Genomic DNA, 7,644 nt, shown 5'->3' on the forward strand with positions numbered 1-7,644 from the left:
TTATTCTTTCATATATGACCACCTACTGGCTTATCGATTACCATACAAAGTCTTTTAGAGCTGGCTTATAAAACAGTGTGCTTTCATGTGATCATAGTTTCTGAAAGTACTTGGAGTAATAACTAATAACTAATAAAAAAGTAACTCCGTGATGAGGCACATAGAGCCATGAAAAGGTGACACGCCACCGTGTAATTCATATGGATGGGATATGGAAGAATAAAGGGGCATCACAGCGCTTTCCAGGTCTTGGAGCGCTACTTCTAATTCAGGTAGCTCCGAGGCTGAATGCACGCCTTTCAAGTCCTACCACCATGGAAAAATCCCTAGAAATGCCGAGACTTGAGCCCATATCCTGTGCATCGCAGTCATACAAGCTGACCGGTCAGCCACAGGGCAGAAAACTGCAGGAATTAAAAAAATGCTTTTCGTACAAGAGGGGTTGCAAAGATTTGTTTGAAAGTTTGTAAAATTGTAGTTAAAGTACAACGTCAACTATGATGATTCTGATCCATGAGCTCACAGGTAACGAGATACAATGCCTTTATAATTTTAATTGTTAAGTAAAGAGGTGTTTGGAGATGATGGACACACACAAAATACCATTTTAAAGACCATTCAAATGTTATTGCATTGTATTTAAATTTAACATGTTATAACAAACTCTGTGGAAGCAGCAGTCATATTTGTGCTGTTCCACAACATTAGCATCTATGCTGTAGTAGAACGCTTCCTAATGCACCTGGAACCATATTGAACGGGGTGTAACTGACATTCTTCCACCACAAACGCTGTCATTTAACCCAGAACATTTCTACGTGATTTTGTCAAGTGGCAAGACACAGACCAGTTAAAAGAGGTGATACAAAATGCGATATGTATGGAAAGAAAATTCAATATATTCCACTCTTAATATGTGTCAAAATTTGAAAGCAGACTTTCTATAAGTTATGCAGAAGTTCCTTTATAAAAACAAGTAAGCCCTAGCTAACTAAAGAGATTAAAGTATCATGTAAGAGGAAAAAGGAAATCAGTGTAAAATCTGTTATATCTGAAGGCAAGTAATTAAAATGTCTAGAAATACGCACATCGTGTCGTAAATTAATAATACAGATAATTAGAGTATAACTATATGGAATACTGTGAAATGGGAGACATCACAACCAGTCATTACAAAAGATTCTATCACAATTAAACTGAATGACAATGTTCTGACAGATAAGTCTCAAGATATGAATATCTGTAACAATCGCCTTTTAAATGCAGCAGCAAGAATATAACTAAATAATTCATTGATGAAGCAAAGAAGATATTAAAAAATTCATTGTAAAAAATTTAAGTCATTTCAGTACTACCAGACTCCTCTATTAAATATAATATATTTATAAAAGTTCTCAAAAACCAAAGCTCTTATTGTGTTGATTTAAAAAAGAATTCTGAAGAGTTGTTTGAACTTTGTAATTAATGCCATTAGTGATACATGTAATGTATGGCTAATACAGCAAAAATTTTCTATACATATTAAAACATGGCATTGTTAAACTTATTTGTAAGAAGGGCCACACAGAGCAGTCTCACATTTAAATGGAAAAATTTGCTTAGCTATTCATAGTTTGGATTACAGAAGGGATTCTTTGCTGAGAATACTATCTATTTATTCAATATTACAAGCCTTAAATAATGCAAAGTCAGCAGTTGGCACATTTGGGGATCTTTAGTAGGTGTTTGATTGTGTAGATCATGCCACTTTCTTAATAAAACTTAATTTTTAAAAGATTGATCTTTTACAAATAACTGTTTTGTATTGTACTTAACAAATAGAATGCAGAGAGTTATGCTGAGTAATTCAGATAGTGTTGGAAAGAGAGAATATTTTAGTGACTGGGGAATCATAAAGGGGATCCCACAAGGTTCAGTTTGGAGTCGACTCCTCTTCCTTAAGTATGTGAAGGACCCTCCACAGTCATCATGCACAATTGGTAATTGCGGCAGATGATACTAGTATTATAATAAATTCCATTAGCAAGAAATTAACAGGAGAAATTTTTATTTGCGTTTTCAAGGAATTATTAAATGATTCTCTGGAAACAAACTCTTTCTAAATTTTGAGAAAACACCCTGTACTAAGTTCTATATAACAAATAGAGGCCTTTGAAGAATTGATGTAGAACATAAACAGTAGCCTATAAGCAACGGGAAATGCTCCAGATTTTTGGGTGTACACGTTTATGAAAGCTTGAATATGAAGAAGCTGATGTTTGAGCTTCTCAAACAATTAAGTTTAGCGACATTGTCTCTTCATATAATTACTAGTCTTGGAGTCAGTGAATTAGTCTTCGAACATATTTTACATATTTACATCAATAATGTCTCATGGAATAATTTTCTGGGACAGCTATTGACTTAAAGTGCAGATTGTGCAAAAGATTGCAGTTACTCCCTGCCGCCGTTGGATAAGCAGCTGCCAGCAGAAAGTCGTATACTCCTAGCTCACTCATTTGTTACATAGTTTAATTCTTAATTTCTTTGCGTGTTTTTGGTACTTGCATTGTTTAAATTCATAAATTTCGGGCGTGTTATAGTGTTTGAGAGTTGTAGCACCGCATTTTAGTACCTGAATAGTGTAAATTCGCGTAGTCTCCTTCCGCCGCCAAGCAGTGTGTCAGCAGTGCGCAAGTAGCAGCATTACTTCATTTACTAGGCAATCTTGTATTTTAATAACCGTTTAAATTTTGTGTCGATTTGTTTGTGCTCTCTGTAGATTAGTTCAGACGTTCTTTGCACAACAGTTTTTAGCATGGATAGGGACTGCAACTGCTGTGTTCGGATGCAGGCTGAGTTGGCATCCCTTCGCTCCCAGCTTCAGGCAGTGTTGGCTTCGGTCACACAGCTTGAGGCTGTTGCCAATGGGCATCACTGTGGGGGTCCGGATGGGGGTTTATCGGGGACGGCCAGCTCGTCCCACTCATCTCCCGATCGGACTACGACTGTGGCTGCCCGGGATACTGCCCACATTGAGGCTGATCCCTCACCCGTGGTAGAGTGGGAGGTCATCTCGAGGTGTGGCAGGGGGCGAAAGACATTCCGGAGGGCTGAACGGAAGGCCTCTCCAGTTTGTCTGACGAACCGGTTTCAGGCTCTGTCTCCGGCTGATACTGATGCTCGGCCGGAGATGGCTGCTTGTCCTGTTCCAGAGGTTGCCCCTCAGTCTGCAAGATCCGGGCAGTCGCAGAGAGTGGGCTTACTGGTACTTGGGAGCTCCAACGTCAGGCGCGTAATGGGGCCCCTTAGGGATATGGCAGCAAAAGAGGGGAAGGAAACCAATGTGCACTCCGTGTGCATACCGGGGGGAGTCATTCCAGATGTGGAAAGGGTCCTTCCGGATGCCATGAAGGGTACAGGGTGCACCCATCTGAAAGTGGTCGCTCATGTCGGCACCAATGATGTGTGTCGCTATGGATCGGAGGAAATCCTCTCTGGCTTCCGGCGGCTATCTGATTTGGTGAAGACTGCCAGTCTCGCTAGCGGGATGAAAGCAGAGCTCACCATCTGCAGCATCATCGACAGGACTGACTGCGGGCCTTTGGTACAGAGCCGAGTGGACGGCCTGAATCAGAGGCTGAGACGGTTCTGCGACTGTGTGGGCTGCAGATTCCTCGACTTGCGCCATAGGGTGGTCGGGTTTCGGGTTCCGCTGGATAGGTCAGGAGTCCACTACACGCAGCAAGCGGCTACACGGGTAGCAGGGGTTGTGTAGCGTGGACTGGACGGTTTTTTAGGTTATATGGCCAAGGGCAACAGCCTCAAAGGGTGCGGGGCAAAGTCAGGACATGCGGGGACCAAGCAGCAATCGGTATTGTAATTGTAAACTGTCGAAGCTGCATTGGTAAAGTACCGGAACTTCAAGCACTGATAGAAAGCACCGAAGCTGAAATCGTTATAGGTACAGAAAGCTGGCTGAAGCCAGAGATAAATTCAGCCGAAATTTTTACAAAGGCACAGACGGTGTTTAGAAAAGATAGATTGCATGCAACCGGTGGTGGAGTGTTTGTCGCTGTTAGTAGTAGTTTATCCTGTAGTGAAGTAGAAGTGGATAGTTCCTGTGAAATATTATGGGTGGAGGTTACACTCAACAACCGAGCTAGGTTAATAATTGGCTCCTTTTACCGACCTCCCGACTCAGCAGCATTAGTTGCAGAACAACTGAGAGAAAATTTGGAATACATTGCACATAAATTTTCTCAGCATATTATAGTCTTAGGTGGAGATTTCAATTTACCAGATATAGACTGGGACACTCAGATGTTTAGGACGGGTGGTAGGGACAGAGCATCGAGTGACATTATAATGAGTGCACTATCCGAAAATTACCTCGAGCAATTAAACAGAGAACCGACTCGTGGAGATAACATCTTGGACCTACTGATAACAAACAGACCCGAACTTTTCGACTCTGTAAGTGCAGAACAGGGAATCAGTGATCATAAGGCCGTTGCAGCATCCCTGAATATGGAAGTTAATAGGAATATAAAAAAAGGGAGGAAGGTTTATCTGTTCAGCAAGAGTAATAGAAGGCAGATTTCAGACTACCTAACAGATCAAAACTAAAATTTCTGTTCCGACACTGACAATGTTGGGTGTTTATGGAAAAAGTTTAATAGAATTGTAAAATGCGTTTTAGACAGGTACGTGCCGAGTAAAACTGTGAGGGACGGGAAAAACCCACCGTGGTTCAACAACAAAGTTAGGAAGCTACTGCGAAAGCAAAGAGAGCTTCACTCCAAGTTTAAATGCAGCCAAAACCTTTCAGACAAACGGAAGCTAAACGATGTCAAAGTTAGCGTAAGGAGGGCTATGCGTGAAGCGTTCAGTGAATTCGAAAGTAAAATTCTGTGTACCGACTTAACAGAAAATCCTAGGAAGTTCTGGTCTTACGTTAAATCAGTAAGTGGCTCGAAACAGCATATCCAGACACTCCGGGATGATGATAGCATTGAAACAGAGGATGACACGCGTAAAGCTGAAATACTAAACAACTTTTTCCAAAGCTGTTTCACAGAGGAAGACCGCACAGCAGTTCCTTCTCTAAATCCTCGCACAAACGAAAAAATGGCTGACATCGAAATAAGTGTCCAAGGAATAGAAAATCAACTGGAATCACTCAACAGAGGAAAGTCCACTGGACCCGACGGGATACCAATTCGTTTCTACACAGAGTACGCGAAAGAACTTGCCCCCTTTCTGACAGCCGTGTACCGCAAGTCTCTAGAGGAACGGAAGGTTCCAAATGATTGGAAAAGAGCACAGGTAGTCCCAGTCTTCAAGAAGGGTCGTCGAGCAGATGCGAAAAACTATAGACCTATATCTCTGACGTCGATCTGTTGTAGAATTTTAGAACATGTTTTTTGCTCGAGTATCATGTCGTTTTTGGAAACCCAGAATCTACTCTGTAGGAATCAACATGGATTCCGGAAACAGCGATCGTGTGAGACCCAACTCGCTTTATTTGTTCATGAGACCCTGAAAATATTAGATACGGGCTCCCAGGTAGATGCTATTTTCCTTGACTTCCGGAAGGCGTTCGATACAGTTCCGCACTGTCGCCTGATAAACAAAGTAAGAGCCTACGGAATATCAGACCAAGTGTGTGGCTGGATTGAAGAGTTTTTAGCAAACAGAACACAGCAAGTTGTTATCAATGGAGAGACGTCTACAGACGTTAAAGTAACCTCTGGCGTGCCACAGGGGAGTGTTATGGGACCATTGCTTTTCACAATATATATAAATGACCTAGGAGGTAGTGTGGGAAGTTCCATGCGGCTTTTCGCGGATGATGCTGTAGTATACAGAGAAGTTGCAGCATTAGAAAATTGTAGCGAAATGCAGGAAGATCTGCAGCGGATAGGCACTTGGTGCAGGGAGTGGCAACTGACCCTTAACATAGACAAATGTAATGTATTGCGAATACATAGAAAGAAGGATCCTTTATTGTATGATTATATGGTAGCGAAACAAACACTGGTAGCAGTTACTTCTGTAAAATATCTGGGAGTATGCGTGCGAAACGATTTGAAGTGGAATGATCATATAAAATTAATTGTTGGTAAGGCGGGTACCAGGTTGAGATTCATTGGGAGAGTCCTTAGAAAATGTAGTCCATCAACAAAGGAGGTGGCTTACAAAACACTGGTTCGACCTATACTTGAGTATTGCTCAACAGTGTGGGATCCGTACCAGATCGGGTTGACGGAGGGGATAGAGAAGATCCAAAGAAGAGCGGCGCGTTTCGTCACAGGGTTATTTGGTAACCGTGATAGCGTTACGGATATGTTTAGCAAACTCAAGTGGCAGACTCTGCAAGAGAGGCGCTCTGGATCGCGGTGTAGCTTGCTCGCCAGGTTTGGAGAGGGTGCGTTTCTGGATGAGGTATCGAATATATTGCTTCCCCCTACTTATACCTCCCGAGGAGATCACGAATGTAAAATTAGAGAGATTCGAGCGCGCACGGAGGCTTTCAGACAGTCGTTCTTCCCGCGAACCATACGCAACTGGAAGAGAAAAGGGAGGTAATGACAGTGGCACGTAAAGTGCCCTCCGCCACACACCGTTGGGTGGCTTGCGGAGTATAAATGTAGATGTAGATGTACAATAATACACTCCTGGAAATTGAAATAAGAACACCGTGAATTCATTGTCCCAGGAAGGGGAAACTTTATTGACACATTCCTGGGGTCAGATACATCACATGATCACACTGACAGAACCACAGGCACATAGACACAGGCAACAGAGCATGCACAATGTCGGCACTAGTACAGTGTCTATCCACCTTTCGCAGCAATGCAGGCTGCTATTCTCCCATGGAGACGATCGTAGAGATGCTGGATGTAGTCCTGTGGAACGGCTTGTCATGCCATTTCCACCTGGCGCCTCAGTTGGACCAGCGTTCGTGCTGGACGTGCAGACCGCGTGAGACGACGCTTCATCCAATCCCAAACATGCTCAATGGGGGACAGATCCGGAGATCTTGCTGGCCAGGGTAGTTGACTTACACCTTCTAGAGCACGTTGGGTGGCACGGGATACATGCGGACGTGCATTGTCCTGTCGGAACAGCAAGTTCCCTTGCCGGTCTAGGAATGGTAGAACGATGGGTTCGATGACGGTTTGGATGTACCGTGCACTATTCAGTGTCCCCTCGACGATCACCAGTGGTGTACGGCCAGTGTAGGAGATCGCTCCCCACACCATGATGCCGGGTGTTGGCCCTGTGTGCCTCGGTCGTATGCAGTCCTGATTGTGGCGCTCACCTGCACGGCGCCAAACACGCATACGACCATCATTGGCACCAAGGCAGAAGCGACTCTCATCGCTGAAGACGACACGTCTCCATTCGTCCCTCCATTCACGCCTGTCGTGACACCACTGGAGGCGGGCTGCACGATGTTGGGGCGTGAGCGTAAGACGGCCTAACGGTGTGCGGGACCGTAGCCCAGCTTCATGGAGACGGTTGCGAATGGTCCTCGCCGATACCCCAGGAGCAACAGTGTCCCTAATTTGCTGGGAAGTGGCGGTGCGGTCCCCTACGGCACTGCGTAGGATCCTACGGTCTTGGCGTGCATCCGTGCGTCGCTGCGGTCCGGTC

This window comes from Schistocerca nitens, chromosome 4, assembly GCF_023898315.1.
Source record: "Schistocerca nitens isolate TAMUIC-IGC-003100 chromosome 4, iqSchNite1.1, whole genome shotgun sequence".
NCBI classification, from domain to species: Eukaryota; Metazoa; Arthropoda; class Insecta; order Orthoptera; family Acrididae; genus Schistocerca; species Schistocerca nitens.